Here is a 10,845-nt window from a genome sequence, read left to right as displayed (position 1 = left end):
TCCTGATTCTTCTTAGTTTCTTCTGGCTCCCCATCCTGTGAGTAACTGGGACAATGTCAGTTGTCCCAGATTCAGACTCTTGGCTGCTCTTCTTCTTCTACCATCTCTCATAGATATTTTCATTCATTTATTGAATTTTCAACCCATGTATGGGCCCATGAAAACTAAATTTCTGTCTCTAATCATAGACACTGAGTTCCAAATTTAAATATCTTTTTATTTTTCTTTTGGCATATCCACTTGAATTTCCAATAAACAGCTCAAATTTAACACAGTTGAAAGAGAACCCTGTAATCCCTTCTGGCCTCAAACAAGAGCAGGCAACAAAAATAAAAATAAAACCTGCTCTTAGCTAACCAGTTAATACCGCCTCTGTCTACCTAGTTGTTCTCCCCCGAATTAGAAGTCATTCTTAACCACTTGCTTCCCTTGTACTCTGTATTTAGTCCTTTAGCACATCCTCCCAACTGTGCTTTCAATCCGTTCTCTCTTATCTACCACCTTCCCTTCTTCTCTGCTGTTATCATTCTAAGCCAAACCACATATACCTCTTGTCTGAATTACTTGGTAGCCTGTTATCTGGCCTTCTTGCTTCTGCATTCTCCCCTTTAATGATAACTTTTCTGTATACCAGCTACAGATGTATCTTTAAAAGATAAATCTCAGTGTGTTGCTCACATTCCTTTCCTGCTTAAAGACCTCCAATGGCTATCCATTGCATTTAGAATAAAACTCAGGTCCTCAGCATAACCTCAATGTTTTACGTGATCTCAGCCTTGCTTGCCTTTCTGATTTCATTGTTTGTCACTCTTCCCTCACTAATTACACTCCAGCCAGAAAACTTTGGTTTCATTTCCTTAAATAAGCCAAGCATGCTTACCTCAAGAATCATTATTAAATATTGGGGGTTTAAAGAAAATTAGAAAAAAAATGCTGATGTGTTGTATATTGCTTCTACCTCTTCTTGAAAAAATAATCCTGAAGATGATTCAGAGATTATTAGGACCACCACCTTGGTTTCTAAAGGCTGAGTGACTTCTGTTCGAAGACCTAGGGATGCCACTACCCTGTAGAAACTTGGGCAGTGGGATCCCTGCCTAGAGCCATTGGGTAATGCTGCCACCCCAGTGGGCCGCAAAGGTAAGACATGGAACCAAAGAGGATTATTTTTGAAACTTAAGGTCTGACAATATGCCTCACTAGGTTGTGGACTTGCTTAAGACCTGTCCCCTTTTTCTTCCTTTCTATATATTCTTTTAGAATGAGAATGCCCATCCTATGGCTCTCTCATCATTATATTTTGGAGACAGATAACTTTGCAGGTTTCACAGGCTTACAGCTGAAGGGGAATTTGCCTCAGGATTAATTGTACTTTGAGTCATACATATATGACTTCTATGATATTTACCTAAAACTTTAGACTGTAGATTTTAGAGTTGATGCCAGAATGAGTTGAGTAAGACTTGTAGGGGTTTTGGTATAAAATGAATGTATTTTACATGCAAGAAGGACATGAATTTGCATGGATTGGGAACAGAATATTATAGCCTGTTTTCCCCAAAATGCATATGTTGAAATCCTATCCATCAATATGATGGTATTTGGAAATGGGATCCTTGGGATACAATTAGGTTTAGATAATGATGAGTAATCATGATGGAATTACTGCTCATATGAAAAGAGATACCACAGAGCTCTCTTTCTCTCTCTCTGCCATGTGAGAACACAGCAAGAAGGCAACCATCTACAAGCCAATAAGAGGACCCTCACCAGAAATTTACCAAATTGGCACCTTAATCTTGGATTTATAGCCTCAGAAAGGTGAGAAAATAAGTGTTTAAGTCATAAAGTCTATGATATTTTTGTACGGCAGGCTGAGCTAACAAATGTTTTCCAATTTACTAACAAAAAGTTTCAGCAAGAGGAAAAAACCATTTATTTAAACTTGCCACATGTTTTAAAACTAGAAAAGTATATGCAGCTAACCCCACCTAGTCACACCTCCCTTTCTTGGCTCCCTTTTTCACTAATCCCACCTCCCTTCCCTTGCTAATCTGAGCCCAAAACGGCAACTAGGGTTGGGAAGAAGATTGAGGAAGAGAGAATGCAAGGAAGAGAAAGGATCTGAATAAACTCTCCCTCTGTCCTCAGGTTTCTGAGGCTGAGTTAGGCCCAAATTAGAGAAGAGAAGCTTTAAATTGAATAACAGGTTAAATGTTTTGTTTTGTTGTTGTTGTTGTTGTTTTGTTTGGTTTTGCTGTTGTTTTGGCACTGGGCTTTTTCATATATGAAAAAGATTTTTTAAATTTAATTATAAAAATGTTTCCAAAAGTTATTGGGGTACAGGTGGTATTGGGTTACATGAGTAACTTCTTTAGTGGTGATTTGTGAGATCCTGCCGCCCTCATCACCCCAGCAGTATATACTGCACCATATATGTTGTCTTTTATTCCTCACCCCACTCCCACTCTTCCCCCCAAGTCCCCAAAGTCCATTGTATCATTCTTATGCCCCACTTAAAAGATACAGAACTGCAGAATGGATATGAGGAAAAATACTTTTTTTAATGGCGAGATGCTCTCAAGATTTAATTCATTGTCAAGAAAGAACTATTTGACAAAGTTAGTTCAAAGGGATAGCGGTAAAATAGAGTAAAATTGATTTCTGTTTCCTCTCTACAAAATACAGATTAATTAATTAACCATATACAGAACTAAAATAATATAATGTCTATCATAGGAAGGCATAAAAATTTCCTAGAGTAACTCATGGAAATCTTGGTAGAAGGCAGGAAGCAATTCATTTTGTGTGTTGGGTAAGGCTAGAAAGAGAAAAGAGACTCCAATCTATGCTTTTAAAAATGAATACTACGTTCGAAGACATAGGGTAGAGGAGAATGGGATATTCAAAAAGGAGTAAATAACATGGGCAAAAGAAGGGAAGCTTGAAAGTCCTTGAGAGCTCAGAGAATGGCACTTAGTTAAGCAAGGCTATATAATAGGGTGTCTGTGGAGAGAAAAAAGGCAATGATTCTAGAAAGGTAGGTTCGTACCTCATGCACCTGTTAAGTAATTAAAATTGCCGTCAAAGGATTTTTAAATAAAGAAATGCCTGAAAATTATCTGCATGTAATCAAAGAGATTACTAATGGGACATATAAAGAGGGACTATAATGGAGAACTTAGAATAGAAGCTGAAGAAAAAACACGTATAAAGAGTGAACAGAGGAAGAGGATCCAATGAAAAGTCAAGAAGGAACAGGCAATGGGAAGTAGGTGTTAAGAAGGGAGTAGCCAATTATTATTTGGCAGAGAGATCAATAGGAATAAGGACCACAGGTTTTAAAGTTGTGTTTTAATTTCCCTATTTATAAAGTAATGGTGGTCCTTTGGATACTTGAGATGTTGGAAAACAAGCAACGTGTAACCACACAACACGAAACACAAGATATTGCAACTAGCAAATCCAGATTTTAATGGGATGAATTGTAAAAATAGATTATTTTTCACGCTTAGAGCATTTTATCAGGTTTAAGTCTCCTAGTATGCCGTGAAACTCAGGAATATTTTTACATTGTTTTAAAGAATTATCCCCAGAATTTGGTAACTGATGATCTAATGATCTTTTTAAAAAAATTATGTAAAAGTGTGCCATTTAACCAAAAGTTACATTAAAATAGTAAAAACAAAGGCTTTCCTTTTAATGCAAACAGACTGAAACATTAAAGTTGGGGGACATTGGGTATTACCTAACATATTCCCCACTGTCTCCATTTTGCAGATGAGGAAGCTGAAGTTCAGAGAGATCAAATGACTCCCTCCATGCTACCTGAATGCAGAAATGGGAATCAAAATCAAGCCTCACGACACCTCTTTGAGGGTATATTTGCACTAGATCACACTGGTGCTTCTTAAAAATTAGTGACTGGAAAGCAGAAAATGATCATTAGCAACTGGATGAAGCCCAAGCAAATGCTCTAGTGAAGTGAAGCTTATGGCATGGAGCAGAGACACCATTAACAAATACTGCTGGATTTGCCACGAAGGAAGTGAGTTTTATGACTCAAAACAAAATCCCACAAAGGAGAATTCTGGCAGTCTCGGGTCAACTTTCAGCAGCCCTTGCTTGAGACTCAGCTTGCTTAATAGGCTGAGCTACTCCTGGGGCTCATTATACAAAGGCTATGGTCTTTAGACCTTGAGATTTGGAGCTTAAGCTGCTTGTCTTGTCAGAGGCAGACTAGCAATGACTGTTAATATTAAAGATTAAGAAATCATTAAGATTTGATTTAGGGAAAACAATTCAAGTTCTCTTTGTAGAACATAGAGATATCATGCAACAAAGCATAGAATAAAAACTATATTGTCAACTATGTTTTTATCACAGAATTGAATAAGCAACGTCGTGTATGAGCTATATCTTCTTATAGTTTTGCCTCTTAATTCTGGACCACATGAGTAAAGTTATTGCTTTTTACCTATCGCCAAGAGATAAATGTCACAATGAAACAAAACATACAGTAGCAATAGACAGTTCTTTGTTCTTCTGGGTGGTACAAATAACGATGAAACCAAATCAAAATCTAGCTAACAATCTATAGGACAGGACAAACCCCGCATAATTAATTCAGGCAGTCCTTCTAATAGTTACTACTAATTTAACATTCAAACAACAGTTCCTTAAATTTATGGATTTCTAATCAAGACTTCTATAACTTGTGGAAAATTAAATTACAACATTAAAAAATTTTTTAAAATGTGTTCTTTAAAACACATGAATATACGAATCAATGAATGCATCTTTCCCCAACCTCATAGAAACTGCTGGCAATGAAATATTCTGACCTTATCAAGGAGAAAGAGTAACATGGGGCTTACTATCATCTGCGTGGATTCTCTTTCCTTTTATCCAGTTGAAAGACATTTTGATGAACAACTTCACTGTCAATGATACTTTTGAGACTGGCTGTATGTATCTGATTGTGTTTTCTTTTGTTCCTCAAAGGATTTCTCCTTACAGGGGCTGCATTAGCTTGTTAGAAAACATTGTAAAAATGGTTCTAATTCAGATGAGGGTACAGTTTTTGAAAAGGCCTCTGAGAAACTTGAGTTGTTTACTTTTCAATTTTAAACTGAAGATGAGAATAAGTGTAAATGAGAAGATGTGGCTGAATCTTGCTGAGCTTATGGTGAAGCGGACTGGAAAGGGTGCCCTAAACATGTTGACTGTTGATGTACTTCATTCTGTAAATCTTTCATCCAATGGACAGCTTGCTGAATCAAGAGTTTGCTGCCTGTATTAAATTCTAACTTTTATTCTGTTGGGAAATTTTCACATTGGACTGGGATCAATATTTTGTCCTGCCAGGAATAATCACTATAGACAGTGGTGCATACAGACCTACAATCTCCCTCCACTCAAGATTGTATTTAAAAATTCTTTTGATATTATCTACTAAATAATCTATCTTGTATTCACAGTCTTGAAGGGTAAAAAATGTACTATTGTAGGAAAAATTGTGAAAAAGTACAGCTCAATAAAAGCCTTCATTTATATATATATGTGTGTATATATATGAATATATGTGTGTTTATACATACACACACATATATACTTTTCTGTGTACATGTAAAAAAGCACATATACGTGTATTTGTGTGTATCTCATATATATATGTGTGTATATATATATATATATATATACACACACACACACACACACACATATATAGTTATCCTTATTTTCCTAGTCATGAGCTTTCTAGCACTGCCTGTAATTTCTTCGTCCTTTATTAACCAGAAAGGAGCAAACTAAAGTTGGAATAGTAATCAGAAAAGTGATGAAGTTCACAGTTTCTCATAAGTCACTAGAAAATATGCTCAACTCTTTTTATCTCTCCACCGCTTTTAAAGCTGGAAGTTTCAGGACAAAGGAGAGACCATATTAATTTGGTGGCTGGGAGGAAAGAATAGGACAGCAACAGGTATGAGTTTTCCACAGATGGCCAAGCAGAGAGCTCTGGAACAATGGCTTCTGTCCCATGCTTTGTTGCTGTTCAGCATGATGTTCTTAACTTCTATTCCTCAGTTAGTTTTGTTGCCTATAAAAAAGTGATGAATTATTGACTCATGTTAATTGCTCTTCATTTACTTTGAAACATGTTTTCAGTTTCCAAACTGGTAAATTATATTCCAGCAGAGGTAATACTAGAGACTCACCCCATTTGGAAGATGTCATGAGTATAGAAGAAAAGGGAGAAAGGGAAAGTTACAGTGCATACAGTTCTCAACTCCATGGTTCTTTGAGAAATAAAATTGCTGCCAACATATGTCACTGTGACAAACTCCTAAGCACATCTTACAGCTTCTTAGAGATATTTAAGAGCCTGCATTATTTAGCAGCTGTGAAGATCACCAATAAGCAGCTGGATGTTTCTCTGCTTAAGTTGGTATAAACCCAGTTAACAGAAAAATGCAGAATGGAAAAAACAGGCATTGTGGTTTATTGTTTTTTTTTAATGCCCATGATACTTTACGGGTTATTATGGCACCCTATGAAGACAAAGAATGTGTATAGAGAACCATACTCTTGTCATTACTACATCTAATGATGAGCAGCCCTAAATGAAAGTATCCTTCTGATGCAAGAAAAAAACTTAGGAAGTGGGTTTTCAGACTACTGAAGCACTGTCATTGCCCAGTATTTAAAAGAGACAACCATAAGTAGTAAGTATTGGTTATTCCAAGTTTGAAGAATGCAGAGGCTATACATTACTGACTTGAGAGCAGAAAAGTTTTCTTTTTTTATGAAATCAATGACCCCAAACTCTGTCATTAGTAACAATAATTAAAAGGTGCTCTAAGAGGAAATGGATGGATGATTGTCACTAAGAGGCACATTCTTATTAATTTATTACCAATTTTTAACTTTGCTTCATTAGGACATGTCTGTTGAAGGCCATTTAGGACTCAGGGGATATGCCTGCACTTCACATTGGCTCCATATTGGTTCCAGGAGGGAGGATCATTTCAGTTTGTTGTCCTCCATGGACCTATACATGCAGAGAGGCGGAGGGAAATCTATTGCCTTGTAAAATTTTCAATTAGGGAAGTGGTCAACTTCTTTAGGATGTTCTTGGAACTGACTGGGTGGGTTTTTAAGAATCAATTCTAGAAAATGATTGTTAGTTAAGCACATTGTAAAGCAGTTTGCATCTTATTTATGCTTCTACCTTTGTAAGAAATATGAATAAAACTCGTCTCTGCCTTAGATAGATAAATTAGAAATGTGATCTGAGGATCCTGAAAGCCCCCAAAGCTTATTAAGTTTCCTCAGTATATTTTGCTCTCTGTGTTTCATTTTTCACATACTTCATGATTGCCTTACGGGGAGAGGATGAACTCACCAAGATGTCTGATCTTAGTGCTATTCAGCAGGTACCACTAGACTTGATAGAGTTCAGCCGAAAATTTTTTCTGAATGAGCACACTTGGCGGGAGAGTTTTTCTTCTTTTTTAAAAATACTTCTGGTGAAATGCATTATTCCTACTATCTCTCTGTCTTAGGGATAAACATACAGATCTTTGTCTCTTGGTTTCCTCATGGGTATCTCCTATGATGGGGCTGTAAAGACATAAATTGATCTGTCCCAGAGTTGGGCAATCACCAAGGACAATGGAATTAGGCATTTGTTGACTTTTTGTAGTGCAATTTACTGGGGCTTGTCTTTGTGTCCTATAGAAAAGCAAATGCCATGCCAAATGCCCTTGAACTTTATTTGAAAGTGTCAACTGTTAGGAGTCTCTAGGGTGAAATTTACTCCATCATTACCATTGCTTTCATCTCCATAAAGCCTAACACAAAACCTGGTATAAAGTAGAACCTAAGTAAATTAATAATGGAATAAAATGCAATAGCCTTTTATATTATTTTCTTCCATAGTGCTAAGTATAGAGAATACGACCTGAGATCATTTGAAATAAACTCTTAAATAAAAACTGGAAATTGTATCTGCTTTAGCTGTACAACTAAAGGAAAGTATTGTTTTATTTAATTTGACTGAAAGTTAGAAAATCTGAATTATGCTTTCGGGAATATTTTTAAAAACCTAATAAAGAAAACCCCCAAATTGCCTTGTAAAAATAAATGCATAAAATGAATCCATTATCCAACATTCATAGAGCACTGTTTACCAATAATTAACAAATCCAATGGTTATTAAGAACTTAGCCCATCTAATGGAGCAGACCATAGGGAAATATCAAGGAAGTGCTAACAGCTGGCTTGTTAATATTCTCAGTCATTTTTCTTTTACAGGAAAAAAACAAATGGGAAAGCAAAAAGCAATTATACAGTAGTGCTGTTTAAGATATGCCAGAAGTAAAGTACTAAATGAATTGATAGCATAACCATATCACAGATCATAAATACTAATACTGAATCACAGATATATAAAATGTTACAAGCTTAAGAAATGCTAATATATAAGAAATTGATTTTATTCTTTGGTAAATACTTTTCCTGAGAGAAAGACTCAGCCACAAATCCTAACTTGGGGAGGAGCACTTATCTCATGAAGTCACTACTACATACCATCTGTTTCAAGTCAAACCCACAGGAATGAGCCCTTTAAATAGCAAGAAGACCATAAAGAATGCCAGCTTTCACCTTGCCCTCATGTTTTCTTTTTTATATCTTTATTTGTAATCATTGTGAATGTATTAGAACAAGTGAAAATGAAGGCTAAATACAGTTAGTCTTTTCAAGAGAAAAGAGATATTCTACCTTTTGGATTCCCTCTGCCCTTCCTCAATGCCCCCTGGCCACTCAGGTAAGGTCTTTTCTGAAGAATCACTTGGTCAAAGATATCTTTCCTGACTCACACGTGGAAAGCTCTCTGGCTGTATGTATTGCGTATTGTCTGGATCTTAACACCCAGGATGCTAAAGCAACATTTATTTCTGGCACCGCTCTATTTTTTTTTTTTTTCAGTACTCAGTAGAGTACTTGAAACATGGTAAACATTCAATCAATATTTGTTAAATAAATGAACAAATAAATGAATAAAAACCTTAAATGATAAAGGTAGATTGTTCCAGCATCACCCCAAATTAAGTGGAGATTTTTATATGATATTTTATGAGTGTCAAGTGGGAAAGTACATTAGGACATTTAGAAACATTTTGTAATCTGCAGAACTCTATGCTTTTAAGACTGGCATAGGTATCCTATATTAGATAATGAGCCTAAAGACATGTCTATCTCAGTAGTGCCCAACTTGTCTCTCTGTCTCTCTGTCTTCTCTCTCTCTCTCTCTCTCTCTCTCTCTCTGTGTGTGTGTGTGTGTGTGTGTGTGTGTATTTGTGTGTGTGTGTTTATGTTGTGGTTGAAGATGTCAGGTGAATCTCTCTACAGTTTCTTGCCTTAAAAGATTCTAAATTCCTAAAGGTTTATTTATAGAAGATATGTTTTTGAATTGTTGTAGCTTCCAGTTCTGAGAGACTGCTTGGATCTGAAATTACAGGCTCAGACTTAGATCTGAAGAGAAACCAACTAATCATTTTTAATCTAGAACCCATCCTTTGGGCCACTTCATTCCAGTTGCTTATAGTAATAGCTTTCCTATTACTATAGTCATACTAGACTACCTTACCTCACCCAACAACTTACACTAGGACTCAGGACCTAGGCTGAAAGATTCTATTTCATATATGTGCACATTTGAGGTTACTAAAGTCCAGCAAATAAAACTTAAGGCTAAAGATTGGTAAAATCAAGTTGTACTAAAAGAAGCAGCAGTATGATTTTATTACCTTATACTTCTTGTGGTAATCAAACTATTTCAGTTTAAGTATGTCTGAGGCAAGTACATAAAAACCAAAATTAATGTTCACACACCTTCATGAATACTAAATGCTAAATGGCTAAGACAGTAAAATAATATAAGAAAGAAGAAAAAGAAGGTTTGAAATATCATTAACCTTTACTTCAATTTCACTACTTGAAGTCAAGGGGATGCTTGGTGTAGTTTCTAGCTTTTAGTTGTTTTTGTTTTTGAGCACTGATAGCATAATGAATTAAGCTGCTGTAAAACATCTTGCTAGACTTGTTTTGAAATAAGCATAAATTTATATTTAATTTCACAAGATTAAACATTAAAATGTTTTAGTGTTTTAAAATTGCACCTCAACTTAACAATAATTCTAAGAAAATAATATAAACTTTAAATTTGTCAACATTGTATTTATTTATATGCATAATAATTTCTCCCTTGTTTCATCTTAATTTTTGCACTTATGTACTAATGTATGTCATCCAACAACTTATGGGTGATAATTGCTATTTCTATATTTGTTTATTTTCTAATGGACAGATAAAATTGAATGTATTTACTGTGTACACCATGGTGTTTTGAAGTAATTTACATTGTGGAATGAATTAATATAGCTGATTAATGTATACATTACCTCACATAGTTACATTTGTGATGATATCCATTTTCTTAGCATTTTACAAGAATATAATATATTTTTATTGGTTGTAATTACTGTATTTTGCAATAGATCTCCTGAACTTCTTCCTCCTATTTAACTGAAATTTACAGCCTTTGATAAACAACCAAGCCTCCTCCCTCATCAAACAGCCCCAAGCGCTGATAACCACCATATTATTCTCTAGTTCTCTGAGATCCACTTTGTAAGATTCCATATGTCAGTGAGTTCATGTAATACATATTTTTCTGTGTCTGCTTTATTTCACATAACATAATGTCCTCCAGGTTCATCAGTGTTGTCACAAATAGCACGATTTCCTTATTTTGCATGGCTGAATAGTATTTCATTGTGT

The sequence above is a fragment of the Cebus imitator genome, unplaced genomic scaffold (genome assembly GCF_001604975.1).
Source record: "Cebus imitator isolate Cc_AM_T3 unplaced genomic scaffold, Cebus_imitator-1.0 Scaffold740, whole genome shotgun sequence".
In the NCBI taxonomy this organism is placed as follows: Eukaryota; Metazoa; Chordata; class Mammalia; order Primates; family Cebidae; genus Cebus; species Cebus imitator.
Note: the sequence above shows the minus strand (reverse complement) of the source record.